Source organism: Phaethon aethereus (genome assembly GCF_964289735.1).
Source record: "Phaethon aethereus genome assembly, chromosome: 2".
Classification (NCBI taxonomy): Eukaryota; Metazoa; Chordata; class Aves; order Phaethontiformes; family Phaethontidae; genus Phaethon; species Phaethon aethereus.
Genome location: NC_138582.1, coordinates 84148910 through 84170326, shown reverse-complemented (window position 1 = coordinate 84170326; position 21417 = coordinate 84148910).

The window sequence follows — 21417 nt, the reverse complement described above, 5'->3', positions numbered from 1 at the left end:
TTGGACTTCAGCTGAAGTCATCCCTGTTCATAAGTTGGTGCCTCTAACTAAAGCCTGCAGGGAGTCCATCATGCCCAGAAGAAAGCAGATTATAGTGCAGCAAAATGAGAGAAGGAGTTGCAGTGAGGTCATGGCTGCAGGGGAGACCCACAGGCTGTCAGTGTGGCAGAGAAAGCAGACCGTGGTGAGTCACAGTAACTCGTCAAATCTGAGTAAGAATAGGTGCATGCTGCAACAGCTCCAGGGCTGAGAACAGTCAGAAACCAAAAGGTACTTGGTCTTATGGAGGGGATGCAATTTGATTTGTGCCCCTCACTACAAGAAGGACATTGAGTTGTTGGAGCGTGTCCAGAGAAGGGCAACGAACCTGGTGAGGGGTCTGGAGCGGCTGAGGGAACTGGGGTTGTTCAGTCTGGAGAAGAGGAGGCTGAGGGGAGACCTTATTGCTCTCTACAACTACCTGAAAGGGGGTTGTGGCGAGGTGGGTGTTGGTCTCTTCTCCCAAGGAACTAGTGATAGGACGAGAGGAAATGGCCTCAAGTTGCACCAGGGGAGAGTTAGATTGGATGTTAGGAAAAACTTCATTACGGAGAGAGTGATCAAACATTGGAACAGGCTGCCCAGGGAGGTGGTGGAGTCACTGTCACTGGAAGTGTTCAAAAAACTTGTGGACGTGGCACTTCAGGATATGGTTTAGTGGGCATGGTGGTGTTGGGTTGATGGTTGGACTTGATGATCTTAAAGGTCTTTTCCAACCTTAATGGTTCTGTGATAGCATTGCGGGAAGAATGGGCAGTTTATTTGCATTTTTGTGAAGCTAAACGTCCCCTGCAGCGATGTCCTTATGAATTACTATAGACCTATCTGCCTGCCCTCTCTTACCATTCACTTTTTTTCAGAGGAGTAAATGGTAGAGACCATATGAACAGAAGAGAAGGAAAAGGCAGAACCAAGGATGCACTGGTGACTAACCAAGTGAGCAGTGCATGTTTGCATTTATTATTTTAAATAAACTTTAAAAAAAAAATACATACCCCCAAAAGACTCACATTAATATCAATGATTTACAGGAAGCCTCTAACTACTGCACCAACAGCCTGCAGAAGTCATTACAAAAAAACATTCCAGTATTCCTTGCGCAGCTATTACTATTCTTACATCAGGGAAGAAGGGCATTCACTCTTTTATTCAAGGAAATTGACTCTTAATGTTTTTTCTGGGTTTTTTTCCCTGAGAAAACTGTTTTGCTGGAGATACTGAATCTTTTGCTCAATTGGAAATTAACTCAGTATTGCCTCTCCTAAGAGCTTACTATTTAAATCAGTCTAGACAACTGGCCTAGTGGAAGGTTGTGCTGGCTCTCGGCATCCGGTTCAACACACAGAGCTGCTTTAATTATGGAAAGCGCGTTTAATGGACAAAGTCAAGTTGTGTGAGTAAGTATTCTTGGACCGTTAGGTGAAGAGGATCTCAAGGTAAAAGTATCTCAGCCAAACTTTAATCTTCATCCGTCTTGTTGCCACAGAATTAAATGCAACCACATATATCATCAGAAACCTTTCCCTCTACTAAAAACTAGACATCAGACACTGATTCATTGGGCTATACTGACTCAGTGATCGAAGTGTCAGCAATAGGTCTCAGAAAGGGAGCCAAACACATGAGGAATAGTTCAACTTACGGGGTGCTGCTGTTAGAAATCTAAGAATTTATGTAAATCAACGCCAGACTTCACTGTGTGGGGAGAGAGGGGAACTTGAACATCACCATGCAAAATGATGTGGTCCTACCACATACTCGAGCTTGTTCAGTTTACTGTAATACCCAATCTGCCAATATTAATTTCTTAATGAAAAACTTACATCTGGGAAACTACATCACCATCAAAGTGACAAAACCCACATCCTGCTTAAATTTCATTCACTTGAATGACATTTCCATGGAAAATCATTGCAAAAAGAACCAGAGCTGCAACAGAAGCAGACAAGGAAAAAGCACTATGTTTATTAAAACTAAAAGCGTGTCTTTCTTCAAAGAAGCCAGAGCAATATCTTCAACTAGAATCTACTCATTTAAAAAAAAAAAAACAACAACCAACCAAATGCCGCCCCCCACCCCCCAAACCTCACACAACAGAATCACACAAAATCACTGTGGTTTTCTGTTGAAAATAGAAACAACATTTCTATTGAATACCTCTGATAAAGAAAGAGGTCTTTCTGTAGTAGGAGTGAAACAGTTAAATTCTAGATATCCTAAATACTCCCACCTTTCCCTGCAGCTGAAGCTGTCTGCACATAATTTGAGAAAGTTGAATTAAAGGAAAAGAATACTGTATACATAACACGTTAAACTATGAGTATGAAAAGAATGTATGTGAAAATCCTGCATATTTTCTGTTTGCCTTTAATTAGAGATGGATTCCTGATCTTGATTATCCTAAGCAGAAAATCAAGACCAGTCCCTGAAACCAAACAGTCTTCCCTTTGTGGGCCTCCTCTTGATTTATGTAGGGCTTTAAACAACACAAAAAAACCCAGAGCTGGGGTTACTGTTCTTTCACATTTGTTGCTTTTTTTGAGGCTGCAGATGGGCCTGTGTTTTAGGATATTTATTTCTTGTTATGCCTTACAGTATAAGAAAACAGAGAGTTGGGAAAAAGCACTACTGAAAGTGATACACTTTCAAAATCATGTTTTGCTACTCATTTTAATAATCTTTTGATTAGTGGTCCACCCATTTTAAGATGACCCTCATGGCAACCCGTCTTACTAGTCTGGATACTACTGTGCCACTTTTAAGCAAATCAAATGCATTGCAGAGTATTTTGTGATAACTGGTCTTCGCTCATTCAAAACTGAAAATAGCACCCAGATACCTTGAATGGATCATTTGACCTAATGAGGCTTCAGTCACTTTGCCACAAGAACTAAGACAATGATATTTGGGGAGAAGCTGGGTTGTCAGCTGTGGCACACCCGCAAATAACATGACAAAGCCAAACTTCTGAAGTCGGTTGCCTGTGTGGTTCACAGCTGGCAGGGGGAGGGATAGGAAGAAGATAAAATGCGAAGGAGAAAACTACCATGCTAGGAATAAATGGCATTAATATGCTGAATTAAGGGGTTTACCATCACACATTTTAGCTGCATGTTCTTCTCGGGTGCACAGGGAAATACTTGAGACCTACAGCTCCCCCATAAAACTTGGAAAGATTTAGAGTCCTCTTTCTGCCCTGTGGCTACATAAAGACAGGGAGGCTGAAGCCACTCTCTGCCCCTACCACCCTCTTAGGTAAAGCAGCCATTGTCCCTACCCTTAGGACGAGGGCGAGACTGGCCCATCTCAGATAAGCTGCGGTACAAAATTACCCTGTCACCCAGCCCACTGGAGGGCATGCTGCACAGAAAATGCCGACCCACGGGCAGAGGGAACGGGATGTGGCCAAAGCAGGAAACAGATCAAGTCAAGACAGAGCAGGGGCCTGCTTCAGCGCGTAGTGGCGACTACGTTGCCGCAAGGGATGCAATGATCCAGCACGTTGCTAAATTACTTGTAAGTGTTGGGTTACAAAAGCCATTACACAAAACAACCAAGTCTCAATTGTTTTCCAAAATGAGTGAAGATAGCAGGTCAGTATAAGATGAAAAGCTTATACCCTGTTCAAATTCTCATCAGCTGAATAGAGAAAACTAGAAAACCTGTTTTGCATTTATGTTTTCTCCTAAAGCCATAGACTAACACATCACTTTATGGCACTGACAATTTCTGAAGTTATCATGAGATCAACCATTATATCTCATCTTTGTTTTACAACTTTTTAATCTGTTTCACATTTCTCGGCTCTTTTACATGGTACTTTTAACAGGAACCTGACCACCACAACTACAGTACCGTACTGTACAACTAGCTTGGAGGATATTTACAGCTCATCAGCGAGAACATATGAGGAACACAAGTGTTAGCAGACTGACAGAGTCTTTGTCATGGCAGATTCCACTCTGCGCAGCAAGAGCACGTGCACAGACATGCTGTACGCGAGGTCTGTATCAATGCCAGCAGAGCCCAGCATGCGACTGTCCTTGGCTCAGTCGGCCATAGGTCCCACGTTTGCCATTCTGAGGGGACACATATCTTGAGCCCAGCACTCAAATGTAGTTACCACGCTCCTAAAACTTTTGTGAAGTTCTTCCCTTAATTTAATTTCAGAGACCTGCAGGATGAATTACTTAGCCAGTAAAGAAACTTAACCAAATAATTTGCGTACAGATAACCTTTCATCTATCTATTTATTTATTTATTTTAAAGTTACTTGCGGTTGCAATTGCCTTTATGAAAACTGTATTTCTGTAGATCTTTAACACTGAAACAGCAGATTCTCCTTCAACTACCTTTAATGAGGTAACTAGTACCATTAATCAAGCCTAGGTTAATTCAATAACCTTGCACAGGCAAGTAACTGAAAGCTTATCCTGTTTGTCACTTCCTGACATGCATACTACTTAGTCACTTTACAATATGGTTGTGTGAAATAGTTTGTATGTGATTAACATTGGTGCTTGGGTCCTCAGGGATGTAAGAATAATGTTTTCAATAATGATTGATGAAAAGAAAGGGAAAAGATTTATTTGGAAAATGGTACTGGGCAAGGGGAAAATAACAAAAGTACATTGGAAAAGGGAAGGCACCAGTCATAAACTTCTTTCAAAGTACAGTTACTATAATCATTATGAAATTTAAGTGTGGAAGCTGTAGACTATGCCTGACTCCTTTCATGGTCTTACAAATGCACACCACATAGCAGGAGGCACAGGAGAGTGAAGAAGCACTGCAGAACTGCATCTCAACCTGTATCACCCTGGAAACATTTGAAGGTCAGGTTGGACAGGGCTCTGAGCAACCTGATCTAGTTGAAGATGACCTTTAAAGGTCCCTTCCAACCCAAAACCACCTATGGTTCTATCACAGGTCTCAAGGACACAGTGTGATCTCAATAATGGATAGATCTGAGTTGTCTGATTGTACTGTGTTTCTCTTCCATGAAAAGCAAAAAAATCTCTAAGAAATGCCAATGTCATAGATCCTTATTAAGGCAAAGTTTAAGTTACCAAGTGGTATTCTGCACTCTTGAAGCATTGTTGAGGTGAATGGTCTCAAAACTTAAACCATCTTCTTTGAGTGATTCCTGTAATGCACATACTTGCTTATCTGCTTTTGAAATCCCATTGAAATGAACTGCATTCACTGTGTTCTAACAAATGCCTGAAAGAGCTAGATCCTCTAAAATGTATAGCTTCATTCTTAGGGACATGTTGCCATTTAACATCCTGTATTCCCTTACCGAACATTAAACTCCCAAACTAGTTTTACTACTACTAATCTCCACAGTAAAATAACCTCATACAGTACTACTGGCATTGTAAAGCAGATGATCTCAAGAGGCAACACACAGATATATCCTTTGATGCACATAGGAGCTGGACAGAAAGGTCCCCCTGAAGAAAGGGATGGTGGAGATGTAACAACTTTACACCAAACTCGGAACAAGTCCAAGGTGTTCATCTTTGCATCACCCAGTGGAGGCAGACTTTATATTCCTTTTGTTTCCAGATCAAATGGGGAGGATCGGAGAGAATGGAGAAAAGAAAAATGAACCTACATCGTTGCTGTGGTACCCTACCTTCATTTTTCAAAACCCAGAATTGGGTTTTTACCTTTCCAGAGGTCACTAGGTATTACTAAGAAATACTATCTCAGTAGGGTCAGTGGCGAAGTCCTTTTTAATGATGAGACAGAATGTTTAAAATTTGTCTAGAAGAGAAACACTTTCCTGTGAAACATTTAATAGGATTTTATTTTTACCTAGATGCTTTACTTTGGAGCAGGAGCACTAGAAATCAAAAGAAGCATTAAGATAAACGCTCATCAGAGACTGTTTGGGATCATCCAACTTTTGCTTTGCCTCTAATTACTGAGGAAAAATAGATTCTTTTAGTAAGTTTTTGTCATGCTGTTTGAAATAACTGCATGTCATTAAGGACCCTAACAGCACAGCAGAGTACACCAAAATCAGTACCACACTTCCGTTGAGGGGAGTGTGGTGTGTTTTTACAATGCTGTGGATCTAGACTGCTTACTGTAGTGACGGTGGAGTTAGCACGCTGATGTACATCTTGGCATTTCACCATTGGGCCCTCGCATATATCCAGTGTTCTTGTGCAAAATTCCTTTGCATGAAGTTTGTCTCTTTTTCATTACCAAGTTGACAGGATGTCATGGTTTAGCCCCAGCTGGCAACTAAGCACCACACAGCCGCTCGCTCACCCCCCTCCCGCAGTGGGACGGGGGAGAGAATTAGAAGAAATACTCGTGGGTTGAGATAAACACAGTTTAATAGGACAGAAAGAGAGAAAGAAACAACAATGATAATACCAACAAAGGAATGTACAAGCACAAGTGATGGCCAATACAGCAATTGCTCACCACACGGTGATCAATAGCCCGTCCCCGAGCAGCGATTCCCACCCCCCGGCCAACTCCAGTTTATGTACTGGGCATGACGTCATATGGTATGGAATATCTCTTTGGCCAGTCTGGGTCAGCTGTCCCAGCCGTACCCCCTCCCAGCTCCCCGGGCACCCCCAGCCTGCTCGCTGGCAGCCCAGCACAAGAAGCTGGACTGTCCTTGACTGCTCAGCAACAGCCCAAAACACCAGCACATTATCAACATTTTCTCATCCCAAATCCAAAACACAGCCTCACACGAGCTTCTGTGAAGAAAACCAGCTCTATCCTGGCTGAAACCAGGACACAGGATCACCTTTCCCTGTGAACAGGAAAGAGAAGAACAGCTAAAAGACCTATCTGTTGGCAAGGCTCTTGTAGCCTCCTCACCGACTCTAATCAACTGCAAAATATTTGCAACTTGGAGACAGAAAAAAACCTTCTTTGTTCCCAGGATGATAAGTCTGAGGTAAGTCAACTGCTGTACCACTCTTTTCCAGCTTGAAGAAATTTTCATCCAAGCTCAGTGAGATCAGTAAAGTCTAATGTGTTTCAAAAACAAGTTACTATTTTTCCTCATGAACAATTCTTTCATTTGAGCCGCTCTTTCTTCTTAGGTGAATTCTAAACACACATGCCATATACCAAGCACACTGCAAATTATCTATCGCATCTTGTTACAGATACATATACTTTCACATATTTCAATAACCATGGCAAAATTTATACACAAAATTTGCATACATGTAGGTTCTTTTAATCATTGAAACAAATAAACCTGCCTTAAGTCTATTGAAATTATGAGAATGGCATTGATGAAAAGCAAAAGAGGAAAGCAACTCCCTTCTTCACTTATTCATACAAAATTCTCTGTATTTTCTTCTTCACACCCTGTTGATCATTTAAGTAAAATTATTTATTGCAGCAAAGCTGTTTTGATGCATCCAGGATATAAAGAACATTTGTATAGTTGTCTACTGCAGGAAAGCTGAAGTCTGAGGATCAGTAGACAGGAGTCATGAAAATGTTCAGGTTAAACAACACACATTTGGGGCATTCATTAATCTGCAAGACTTTTGTTTGATCAAAACAGCACAAACAGGCACATTTGTTTCATTTCTCTGCAGTCTGTGGCGATCAATTAGGAATGTATGATTAAGTTAATTATTATTAACAGTAAGCTCTGGGAGCAGATCTTTTTGCTGTAAGTTATCTGACTTCCATGGAGTTAGTGCACATTCATAATAGGAGACATCATTTTATGCTTCCAGGGCCTCAAATCTTTTGAAGAGGACTGGCGGCAGGAAGGGCAGATTGTTAAATTTATGTCCTGGAATCAGTGCAGTTGCTTTCAGCACAGGCTCTTGCTTCCATAGGATTAGCCCAGCATTCATGACTATCTGCAAGTCTTTAGAGGAATAAGCATGAAAGCTGAAACCCCCAAAAATGTAAATGCCCCAGAGTTGACCATGGCAATCCCTAACTTGTGGGTGCCTGGTTTCCAAGGAGGGATCCAAAATCTAACTCAGATATTAAAGGTCCTTTTACACTACAAGAGTTAAAGATCTGAAAAAGGAATCCAAATTAGCCAGCCTCTAAGTCAGCAGCTGCCTGAAATCAGACATTGAGTTGAAGTTGCTTAAAACTTCATGATAAAAGGAGTACTCATGAAAGGAACAAATGAAGAGGGGGAGCGATAGGAAGAGGTCAAATCAGCTGCTCTCTGCTGCTCAGATAGCTTGGCACTAGAAGCAGATGGCTGCCTCTTCCCAAGAACTGACCACAAGTGTCTCCTGAGGGAGGTGCCTGGCTGGAGCAGAACGGCAGAGGTGGCACACTAAACAAAATACCAAGTGGTTCCAGGAGTAGGAAGTCAAACACACAACTCCCCTCACCCAGGTGAATGTACATCTCGCCCACAGGGAGCCACGCCTACCTCTTTAACACTGCAGCTCAGGTTAGTTGGTGTTCTTTGGTGTTGACTGAAGACGTCATCAGAATTGCCACTCTGCAGCATGCCTGACTGCTAAAACAATTAACAGATTACTTGGGAAATGCAGGTTTCAGCCCTCCTCAGGCCAAGAAGAGTCAAATCAGAGTCTTCTGCTTCCTGAGAAGAGAAATGTTGTAGTCACTATCTTGTGCCCCTTCCCGGCTCAGCACAGAGAGAAAGAACCCTGCAACCACTGTTTCATTTGTAGGCTCTCTTGGGTTAGGTCTGTTCTGAGAACACCTACAAAATTAGGGAGGCAGGCAAAAAAGGTATAATTTCTTGATCCTAGATAGTGACCCTAATGCAGGCCTTGGCCTGACACTTACACTTGTATGGACCGAGGTGCTTATGGTCAGTGCCAAAACCAAAACAGGGGGTGAAGTACAGCGTTTAAACTTAGAGGTTAGGGACATGCTGAGCTGGACCTCTGTGGATTGATTACCATTTCCCAACTTAAGCAAAGTGTAGGGGCATATCTTATTGGAGATGTTGGTGGGATAACACTGTAGAAGAATTTAACCTCAGTTACACCTATAAAAGCAACCAGAACATCGAACTAGAGAATTACAAGTCTACATAATTCATCAGGAACATATACAGTTGAGTAGCTGCTTGAGGTGACCCTCCCATCAAAGAAAAAAGCTTATCTCAAATCCTAAAGAGGTTTCCAAAAGCATTAAAATTTTTTTTTTAGGTGAGGGAAAAATCTTTTTATTTCATACTTTTCAGCAGCTATTTACAATTAAGCATCTGAGTCTATATAAAATAAACTAGTTGATAATTACCAAAGAAGACTAATGACCACTCCTGTGAAGATATTCTCAGCTATGGGAAAAATAATGCTAGATATATTAGTAATTCCATATATTTTAACAGTCGCCAAAATGAGGCAATCTAGCTGACCTGGCGAGAGAAAATAAAGGTCAGGATCCTGACTCAAGCAAGCACTGATGACCTGCTGGCAATATACAGAACATGCTGTTTTAATGAATTCCACTGCTGGAACAAAAACTTGGTATAACCAAACAACTGTGTTTGTTTAGCAAAGTCGTGGACTTTTTTGTAATCTATTCAATGGTGCAAGAGACAAAAAGGTCAGAGCATACTGTGTACAGAAATGTCATTTTCATCGGACAAATGCATTCAAATAATTTTTGTCTGATTAATCTTGTCCTTAATGTGTGAAAGCATTACCTAAGTTTATTTTCTATGGGTTTCTTTACATTTTAATTGGCCCTGGAACTCAGTCTTTTGCAAGATTAAATTTTAAATATGCTGTCATAGTTTCCTTTGCACAAAAATCCTTAAACCTCAGGAAAACTTTTCAATAGCCTTGTTTAACCCACTAGCAATGCAAGAATTATGCAGATACTTAACAAATCAGTATTTAAAAACTGACATTGTGTTGTGCAGTACAACACAGCCTGAAGTTCTGGACATGTCATAAACCTATCCCAGTGTTACTCAGAAATTACTGTCAATTGAGTCATGCAGATCTAAGTTTGTGATGCACACAATGGCCAGAGCTTGTCTCATGGTGCAATGATAAACACCCGACACACAAGGCATCTGGCATGCTTGTGTTCAATGGCCTGATTATCTAAGATTTCCCACTGTTGCTACCACTATCCAAAATTCAACATGAAAACTGTGGAAGCAGCTCCATAATTATGGTCATGACTGTACTGCACACAGAAAAATACTTAAGTGAACTGTAACTGTTGTAGTGATTGGTAGTAGATAGCCAGAACAAATCTGATCGACACAGAAACCTGTATTCTCTCAGTTGCATGACTGACTTGTCATTAAAAAAGCTGATGTTACAGGTAAAAAGTAAAGAACCTGGGTTGATTTCATAATCACGTTGAATACTGAGAATGTATTTCCAAAATAGGACATGTCTCATGTTCAATGTTCAAAACAGCTAAATTAAGATAAGGCCATGACGGTCATAATCAGCTGATGGTTTTGGATAGCCAAAAATGTTCACCTTCTTAAAAGACAACTTGTTTCAGGCATTCTCAGTTCTTGAAATATAGCCACAGCCATACAGATCTGCAGGGGTTAAAGCTTGTTTTCATAATAAGTATGTCAGAAGGTAATTTCGGTGAGTTCAGCAGTTGGTGATCTGTCTTTCATAAGAGAACAATCTGAACCAGCACAACACAGATGATACGTACTCCATATAAAGTATGAGAGCAGCACTGTGGACTAGAAAGCATGACGACCTTCCCGCTTTGCTTCTGATTTTAATCATTGTGAACCACTGATGTTACAGGGTCAATGAGTCTAAGGAAATTGCTAGAAGCAATTGCATTGCCAGTTTGCTGGAAATAATGAGAACTTCCAATGATTTGTTAACCTACAATGATAGTAACGGCACACATGGACAGCTGTCAGAAGAAATTCAAGATGGCAAGTGTTATCTACTGGCTGGTTCATGATGGGGCTGCCCTTAGGACTCTGCACCGAACAACCTTGGCTCATCTCCCTACTTCAGAATTTTCCCACCTTCCAGTGGTTTTATTTCCTAGTAGCATAACTAAAGCTAAGTTTATCACATGCAGCCTGCCACTGTTGTTCAGTTGCTTCTTAAGAGGTTATCTTATGCTATTTATTGAAGCATTTTATGCTAAAGAAGATTTTTAGGCCTATTAAAAGAGTGAAGAATTAAAAGGTCTGTACAGCCATATAGGAATTTTGATCTTCAGTGCTGAGCGACTGTCAAGGTAGATGAAAGAGGTAAAAAAAAGGAGAGTGCAAAAAGAAGGCAGAAAGACAGGCAAAGGAAGAAGCAATTGGGAGGGAAGAAAAATTAGAAGTTAGATGAGAAAGCAGCAAAAGATTTAAAAATTACTGGAAGGCCTTAACTGCCTCTCATGCACAAGTTTCCTCAGATTCTGAAGAAAACATGAATGCTATCTGCAATTACACAGGAAAGATCCTTGCTACAGGCAGTTTCTGAGAGTCCTGTGCCCTGGGGAGAGCCAGGAGCTGCTAGTCTTTCTCAGAAGCAGGAGGAAGCAGTGTCTGCCCCAAAGAAAGGGGGACATAAAACATTGCAGAAGGGACCAAAAGCAAGGAATGTGTCCTGAGCCCACCTCAAGAAACCCTTATAGTAAACCATCAATTAGGAAAGGTAATGACAGTGCTTGAGATGGAGCTCTGAGAGGGTCAGAGCTTGTTCATGGGACCAGACACTTAACAATGGCTGATGGCTACAACACTCATCACAAAAGCTGAAGATTTCAGTGAGCGTGAGGAGGCACTCCGTCTTCAGCAGCCAGTTGGAAGTGTACACAATAATTGCCAACATCCCATGCTCCGTGATACTCTTCGTCTCTAAGCAAACAACAACTGGATGAACATGCTAAGAAAAAGGAGGAAGAAGGCTCACGGGCAGGAGACTCCAGTGCCTATGGTCAGAAGGGGGACCTGTAGGTTAGTGTCCCAATGGACTCAGCACCAGCTGTGCGTGCAGCAGAGAACTGGGATCTGCTGGGGCAGTTTGGTTTCTCCAGAGCATCCTTTCCCTTAGGATAGACTGCAGAGGTACTTATTAACAGAAAGGCCAATCCTATGGCAAAACTGAAGATGAAGCGAAGTATTGCACTTTTCAGGTAGAGAATTAACACAAATGAGTTAACAAAGTCTGTTTTTTAACTGGAGAAGAGAATAAATATCTTTTTCTACCCTTTTATAACTGTGAAGACAACCAGAAAATGCTTCCAAAATTGATACCATACGCGCAGATTAAAACCAGGCTGCAAGCCAAATCCTCCTCTTCTGTTTCACTGGCGGAGCCCAGCAGACTGCCACAGAGCTACGCTCAAGCAGCAGGGGAAAGAATTTGACCCTTTGACTGCTGTATCAAAAGCAGCTAACTTCCCACTGTATTTGACAGCCTCAATATTAGAAGTTACAAGTGGCTTTGTGCTGAGAAACATACTGGGTTTCTGCTAGGGTAAGTATGTGCTGATGTCCTCCTGCCCTGCTTTCTCTAAAATTACATTCCCTCTCCCCTGAGGCAGCATAACTGGCATCCCAAGTATTGTCCCTGTCTAGCTGGATGTATTGGACTGTCGCTAATGAGGAAAGTTCCTCCATCTCATCTATACATGAAGATGTACAGTACTTATGTAAAAGGTAGGAAAAAAGTAGGATAAATTACTTGTTTTGATCTTTGCCACCTTCCTTTCCCTTCATTCACTGATCGTTCTCCCAACAAAGATAATCCATCAAAACAACAGATGACAATTGTTCTGTTGGGCTATCATTTAACAACTTCTTTATTCGTGATAGTCCAGTTTCTAGGTACTCAAGTATAAAATGTGCTACCAGTCATTTTTTAAGTCAGGCGGTTAAAATGTTAGGGTTTATCTCATGACCACAACTAGTTAAGATTTATTTTTAAGGAACAGAGGCTGCATATTGTATATATGAACACAAATGTAGATTCCCAAAAGAATATATAGTACTTTGTGGTAAAGCTAAACCTTGAAAGGCAAACCTTAAGTTAGTGACGTCTATTTACACCGTGAAATTCTGGACACTCTCTCTCTCAGTAAGGACTGAAGACTAGAGTATCTTACTCAAATGATAGATATAAAATGTACCCCAAATGAAAAAATAAGTGCTTACAACATGAAAATAGCTATTTTTCTACCAGATATCATATACTCTGCACTCAAATACCTTACAAATGCTAAATCTGCTAAAGCCAAGCAAGGTTTTGCTGTTGTTTATAAAGAAGCTGACACTGAGTGCAACCTTCACATATAACCTTGATTTGTCCCTTAACGCACTAGGATACAGACTTAGTTAAGGCCACCCACCCAAACAGTTTAGGGAAAGGCAGGGATGCCACTTACCCAGACCTCACATCAGCTGATGCTGAATTCAGTTTTTGGGTGATGGATTCAAGAAAATGGGAAATGGAGGGAGATGAGCAGGAAAGAGCACCTCAGACCTCTGTTTTCTAATGCTATGTCCCTGCTGCAGACAATGAAACTTTCTTCAGTTCCTTCTTCCTCAGAGCTCCCTGCCCTCCAGCCCCTATCTATTTCTTCACCAGCTCTCATCCTGCCCCTACAAACCAGCCCATGTTTCCACCTGATCACCTCCACAGGCCTGGCTCCCCATCTGCTGAGCCAAACTTGTTCCCTTCTCCAGCACCAGGAACTTCTTTCCAGTCCCTGTCTCTCCTTACTGGCAGCGTTCAAGGCAGTTACTGCGTGGGTGCTCACTAAGAGCAGAGGAAAAAGTTGCCCAGTTTCCCAGATTCACTCAGTCCAAAACTGTGGTGCAGAACAACTCCAGCCTCCACCAAGCACAAGCAGACAATTTTCTCCAAGGCTCAAGCCTCTTCTTTTCCAGAGATGACAGATCCCACCTGAAAAAACCCCCAACAAAATCAACCTCACAAAAATTTTAACATGCTACAAGGTTTATTCTTCATAACTTTTTTACTCTTCATAAGTTCTATTGTTAGATATGATTAAAGTTTTGTCTAGTCCCGAAACAATGCAGTACAAAGCACCAAGATAAAAATTTCAGATAATTTTTTCATTTTTTAGTGGGGACAAAACTATATGTAGCATCTCAAAGATGAAACTCAAGCACCTGTTTAATATAGTACAGGGGATACAAGAGATAGGACAATCTGGTAAAAGAGAGTCATCAATAAATTTTAGAATGAATGGTGATACTCATACTGTTCAGGGAAACAGTATGCATGGGGCATCTTAAGCAGCCAAACACTGCTGTGGGCAATGCAGTTGATTAGCATTTCCACTGGTATCTGTTCCCTTACAGTTCCAGTCCTGCCACTACAAGATGAACTAGTCCATGTCTGGACAGTTTCTGTACACGATAAGGCAATACAATCTAATTAGATCTCATTAGATCCTAATATAGCCTAAAGAGTTCTATGAATTTAGTCTCTGAATGTGCTTCCAAAAAAAGTCATGTGTAGAACATCACATTAAGATGATAGCAAAACAAAAGGAAGCTTATGAAGGGTGCTTGTAACTAGACAAATAAGGGTTGAATGAGGTGACAGCAATGCTTACAACTGATGATTTAACATTAGCATCTGGTCACCAAGACTTTCATAGAAGATATTGAAAATAGTCAGGTCTTGAAGTACCTTCGCACAGTCTCTCCTTTCTTCCTAATCAGTGCACTTCGGCATCCTTAAAAAGCGCTCTTCCATCTTCAGAGGGACAGGGCAGTAATGTGCCCAGTTATAGTCACTGCAGTTATAGATCTGTATGGATTGGTTGGAGGAGTCCAGAGAAGGGCAATGAGAATGATCAAACAGTTAGAACTTAGGACCTATGAGGAAAGATCAAAGGCATGAGACTGTTAGATAGAGGGAAGGAAGAGATATGACCACCTCCAAAATGGAAAGGATAAGTTTAACCAATTCAGGCAGCTATCTTGGATGCTTACATATGATTAAAATGGGATTGAAAAGTGGTGAATTGAAAAGAAGGGACTGAAACAGTGAGGAGGTGACATGTCCAAAGCAGCTCAGAAAAGTCAAGAACAAAATTCAAGCTTTTTCATGATAGGTCCCATGCTCTCACCTGTAGCCATTATTTCCTCTATACTGTTTAGATGACAAGCTCTTTCTGAGTGGAAGGTAATGAACAACTGTCATTTTATACACAAAGCAAAGTTTCTCCTGTGGAAGTCTTACCTGAGACTTATCAGTGGTTTTCTTTCCAACTATTCTTATTCTCATTTAGATTATGTGCATCCATCTGTCTATATAATCTCTTTTCTTTCCCAGTAAAACAGCAGTATGAAGAACAGCCAGAAAGCCTACTTGTGAAAGGCAAGGTAGGCAAGGGACAAATGGAACTATCTAGTGGTCAGGTTTCCTGTAATCTGGTGACAATCACCCTTCCCCTCCAGCTTTCTTTTCCAAGGACAACATGAACAATGCTTGTAAATCACAGCGGTGTATCTAACACAAGTGATACTTTGCTCACTGTATTTTTGCTATCAGGTCTGAGTTCCTAGTATTGCAGTTTGAAACCGTAAAATAAATTTATTTTACTTACTTAATATTTTTTATATATTTAAGTATATATATGTAATAAAAACATATTTATATTTTATGAGGGGATCTATACAATATTGATGGCTGCTCCACGCTTTTTGAAAAGAAGGTGTCCATAGCCTTGAAGAAGAAAGTCTGCTTCCCAGGTACAGATTTGTACCTGCAAGTTTGAGGCTGAGCAGGGAGGCTGCCTGCAAGCCTGTTCAGTTTGCTACTGGCTTGGAACTTACTAAATCTTAAGAGAATCCCAGTAACAGTATGTTTGAAGAAACATCTCAAATCGTAGAGCCACGGGATGACAGACACCCTGTCAAAGCACAATCCCACTCTCAGGCACATTACAGATGCAGCACTTCATGTCTCCTCTCAGTACTCTGGAAGTACTCACTGCACGGTTTGCAGGAATGGCTCTTTGAACAGTTCAGCCAGCAGAGAGAGATGATGGGCAAAACACTGCTATTCAGCTACATCTGGCTTCTACAATGGGTAGTGATTCGTTAAATGAAATCAGCATGCTGAGGATGTTCCAGCTGGACACAGTAAAACAGGGATAGTATTCTGTTAAGCAAAGAAAGAAAAAGGAAGATAGATATTCAATGAAGTACATTTGACCCTCACTTTGAAAATCCAAAGATGAAAGTAGCTGTTTACAAGAACATCTTAGAAAGAGAATCTCCAAAGACCTGAAGTCCACGTTTTCTGGTCACCCACACAGACAACTACCAATCTCAAGACATGGCAGATAATTTGATAATTTGATAGTAGGTACTGCATTCTAAATTAAGTTGTCTATCCAGTGAGAAAGTTGCTTTTAGTTAGGTGCCAAACAACATCAAATCCATAGGGAGTTAGGATGCTCGAGCATTTTGAGAATGTACTCAGAAAGAAGAGTGTTATAAACTAGGCAGGACTCCTCATTATCCTACTTTTTTTTGTTTGAGGAACCAAACTCTTATATGACATACAAAGCAAAAGACCCTGATTTACTAACAGTGTTATTCAGAACATCATTTCTCCAGGCAATGTCTTGTTAGGCACTATGTGCAACAGACCAAAATGTAAATCAGTGCAGTAAATCATGGATCGTCATAACCACAGTTTTTGTTGGCTTTCTGGAAATTTTCTTAGACTGCACATGATTAGTGTAAGTTAATGATATATGCAGTCACTTTCTTAGCATAAACAAACACCACTGTAGAGGGAACATCTTTTAACAGACGGAACCGCCAATCAGCAGTTTCTTAAGTTTTTTTGGTAGAGAATAACGTCCTCTTCGGGGCTGGGAGCAGTATGTAAGTGAAAATCATCATTTCATGCCTTAAAACTTTGCACCTGTCTCTGACAATAACTACATTTCTTTGCTCTGCATGCAAAACCATTACCGTTTGACATTTTCTATCTTTAAACAAACATACGCGATTGTAGGGAGAGGTGAGATTTAGAATGGTCTCTGGTTTTGTAGGTAGCTGAATTCTTCACTTTTTAATGCTTTCATGGTGTTCACAAAATAGAGAGGTCATCCTTTTTCCAGTAGAAAGGTTTTTTACAAAAGGCTTTAAGTCCCAGACTTTGCGCATTGGGCTGAGAACTAACTCCTTACATGGGATGCTTATGGGATCAAACTTGACGCTATTTCAGATACAGAGACTTTAACAGAAGGCAATCTTAAGGTCAGACCTAATAATCAGAGAGGACTTGTATTTGGCAGCAGGTGACTGAGATGCGCATGAAACTCAACTGGGGAAACAAAAATGGGACACAGGAATATCTAAGAGTTTTCTCAAATATATTGTACCCTCTGGCAAGTCTGCCAGATACCTGACCCCAGTGTGTGCACAAAATGCCACATCCTGCTGAGATTACTACATTGTCAAAGATATAACAAAAGAACAAGTAGAAAAAACAAACCAGAACAATTTTTGTATTATTTTTTCCTAATAAGAGTCACATATTAGGCAACGTAAATACCTCAAAGTTCAAGTTCTGTAGAAACAAAACAAAACAAAGTAACTCCCCCCACTCCATAACACCACATTTTGTTGCTTTCCAAAAATCCTGATAGAAACACTTTTTTCAGCAAGCAAGCAAGCAACAAGCCAACCAAGCACTGGAAGAGTTTCGAACCATGACAGGGTACTGATGTCAGCCAGAAAACAGAATTCATCATGAATTAATAAAGAAGGGGGGAGAGGATATACTGTCAGTAGGTTTTAATCATCTACAATGAAGTAATAGAAAAAAAAAAAAAACAGCAAGAGAACAGGAACTTTAGATTTTTTCATTTGATACTGCAAGTAATGTAGACATACTCTGTACTCTGTAGGTCTGATGTTCAGGAAACTTTAGTGTCCAAAATTTAAGTGTACCAGGAATTCTCTGGGAAACTTACCACTTCTAAAACCAGTCTGTTTCTCTCCTTTCACTGTCCAAACACACCGGCCTCCTGTAATATCCTAAAAATGACCAGCTGAGACTGACATATGCCATGCTCTGACTGCTTTAATCTTTTTCTTCTGTGTTGTGGAAGCCACTGTTGAGTGACTGAAAGTTAAATTTGGGTCCCGATAAAATTTAATCAATCTTAGTGTTGATCTCAAATTTAAGACAATTACTTTCCAGGAAAAAAAAAAATATCTTTAATCCTAGGTCCCAATTAAAATAACCTCTCTGACTTGAACACCAGCATTAGAGATGAGAGACCAAATTAATATGCTTTGCTTGGCTGGTTATCTAAGTCTTTCTACTGGCATTTTCTCAAACTGACAGCAGTGGAGGAAGGCAGAGGCAGCAACAATATTCTGGGGTTTGCTGTCAAGATGGGAGACAGAAGAAAGCAGCACGCAGTACTATGAAAAGGGTTGAATGTGGTTGGGAATCACTGGTGTATAACTGGTCCTGACTGAAATGTTTTATAAATATACTTAACTCAAGAAATATTTTGTAATTTCCTCAAATACTGCCTGCGCCCCTGCACACACACCTCTCTTGTAATGGACTTAACGCGCAGTGCAAGCATCTCCCTTTCACTTGCGCAGTGAGAGGGTTTATGATGTGAAATCTTGGGACACTATTGCAAAGTTACATGCGTGCGTGACCGTTCTGCCAGACTGCAACTGGCAGCAACAAGGATACAGTTTACATTTAAAGGAGTTCTTAAAAGAATACTGGCTTGACCCTCCTCTGAGGAAAGGGGAAAATGCCTAAAGTACAAGTGTAATGACAATTTACTTTTTTTTTATGGTGAAGACAACTTCCAAAGCCACCTAGTTGCCATCCTGGATGAGTAGCAAGGTTCAGCATGAGCTCAGAGGATCAGTATCAGCCAAGATATTTTCTTGTGGTGGGTCCTGCTGCCTGCCATGAACTGTTCCTCCCTCAGCCAGCCATGCACCAATCCAACCTTCTTTCCAACAACAGTGATAACTTCCCTGCCGCTCTGCTCATGGTTTGTTATTTCAGCTCTTTAGAAAGTGTGGACAACGCAGAGAGCTAAAGACCGTCTATCAGGAATCTCCATTGAAGTGATTCTTCAGCAGCTGCTTTTGTTTCTTGGCTCCCAGGAAATGCCTAAGAAGCCTTTTCTGTGCCAGAGCTTGCTGACCACTTTGCAGAAAAGCCTCTCATGTCCCTGTCCCATCCCGTCCCTTCTCTTCCCGTCCCCATCCACTACTTTAACCTTTGCTCTCCAACACTGGAAGCAGTTCCTGCTCACCAGGGATGCGCTCACCCCAGGCACAGTTAGAGTTAATTGGCCTGGACTTCTGCATACTGCTTATAGCCTTTCTCTTCTCCCTTTTCAGCAGAAACTCCTCTAAAACTTACAATTACATGCAAACCAAATATATTTTAGGTTTGGCCATTCATCACCCTTGTCTCCCCCTCACCCCCTGAGATGGAGACGGAACACTCCTTTTTTAGGTTTCTCTGCCCTCTGGTATTTGGGAAAAATGGGGAAGTAAAATGTAAGGGGTTAACTTTAGGCCTCAGCGAACAGACTTACATATATATATTTTACAACTTGCAGGTTTCCCCAGTGAGAATAAGCTGACGTAAATGACATTTTATGCAGCCATGCAGGTCCTCTACAGCAGTGCTCTTGACTGCTCAGCCCAAGAACCTGAGAAAAGATGGAGAATGCCCCCCACAGCGGAGAACAGAGAGGGTTATGAACAGATCTGGGTCTTTGACCACAACTATGAGAGAAAATAGGAGAGAAGGTGGGAAGGTGAGATACATAGTGTGCATGACTTTGGGCAGTAGAAATGGTGAGAGGAGGATGTGGACGTTGTCTGGTGCTGGGAAAAGTAAGTAATGACCAGTCAAGCAAAGGGCTGAGAAAGCCCTGTCACAACCCGGTACCAAGAAGGACAAGAAGAAATTTGGATAATGGTGTGGAAGGAATCAAAGTTATACTGAGGACTGAGAAGAGCTGAGCACTTTGCTGTTTCTCCCAGAAAAGCAATGCATTCACATTGCATGTGATTCTTGCATGACTGCCCTCAGCACAGGCGGCAAAGAGCATGGTACCCAGTTGGGGGAACTCGCCAAAACAGCCCTGTGTCAGCAGCTGAAGAGTCACCGTCCCAACCCCAGCCCAACCCAACACTCAGGACCTGAGCTCCTGCCATCCCCGCTCTGCTTCTCCTGCCTAGAGCTCTTCACCATTCCTTCCCCCTCCAGCGCCTCTCCCTCCTGGTTGTAATGAAATCTTCTCAACCTCTTTTACAAAGGCTAATAAGGGGGGTGATGCTGAACGGCTCCATGGCTTCTCATTTGGAAGGAAAAGCACTGCAAGCGCAAAAACGTCAGGGAAGAGGTAGGGGTGGGGGGCAGGCAATGTCAGGTCTCTTGGTCTCAGCTCCATTTGGCAAGTCCCTCATGTCCCGAGGAGATAGCAGTTGTCAGCTGAAGCAATAGGATGGGGCTACACGGGTGTGCAGAGACGCACAAGCGCTCACTCTTTGCACATTAAAAAAGGAAAAGGAAAGAAGCTACTAAACCCGTTTTCTCTGGCCCTCTATGAACCACAGGGCTGGCAAAGAGAAGTGTTAGGTGCTTTTGGCTTATAAGCAGGAAAAAACAGAACATCACCCCAATGAGTAATGTATCTAGCCTAGTTACTGCTAAGTGGGAGAGGGGGAGGGAGAAGGAGAAAGGGAAAAGGAAGGAGATAAGAGGAGAGAGAGGGAGAGGATATAACAGTGGCAAGCTCTCTCTTCTGAGGTAAATTTATGCAAAATCAGAATACTTTCTACACCTCCAGAGCTTCTGAGGTGGTCATCCAGAGGAGCTGTTTTCTTCTTAAGAGGCCTATCCACAGAGTACGCTAGAGGTTCTGTCTTACAGCATTATTGTTGAAGATAACACCTAATTTTTCCAGCTGCCTTTTTTTTTTTTTTTTTTTAATTTACCCACATGGGGGAGTCATGCACCCTGTCCACATATCATAGCCTGAAACTTCCTAAGTGGATCTACAATTTCAAGTGAATTGACACACTGCTCTGTGCCTCATCTTAGGCCAACCTGCAGGGGCAATCAACAAGTTCATGTTACAGAAAAGTTCAGAAATCAGGACTATTTCTCCTCCACCAACATTTTCTGCAGTGCTGCATTTGAAAACTTGCTAAATAAGTGGAGGTTTAGTATCTCTTTGGAGAAACTATTCCCATCTTGGTAATAACAGATACCAAAATAGTTTTCCTCTGCCATCTCTTCTGCTTCCTTATATCACTTTCATCCCTTAAAAGAGAATCTCAGATACCACCTAATTTCTGAGAAGATATTATGTATCCTGACACTTGGAAAGCCAGGTTAAAGATCTGGCAGAAGTATCATATATTGCCAGATATGT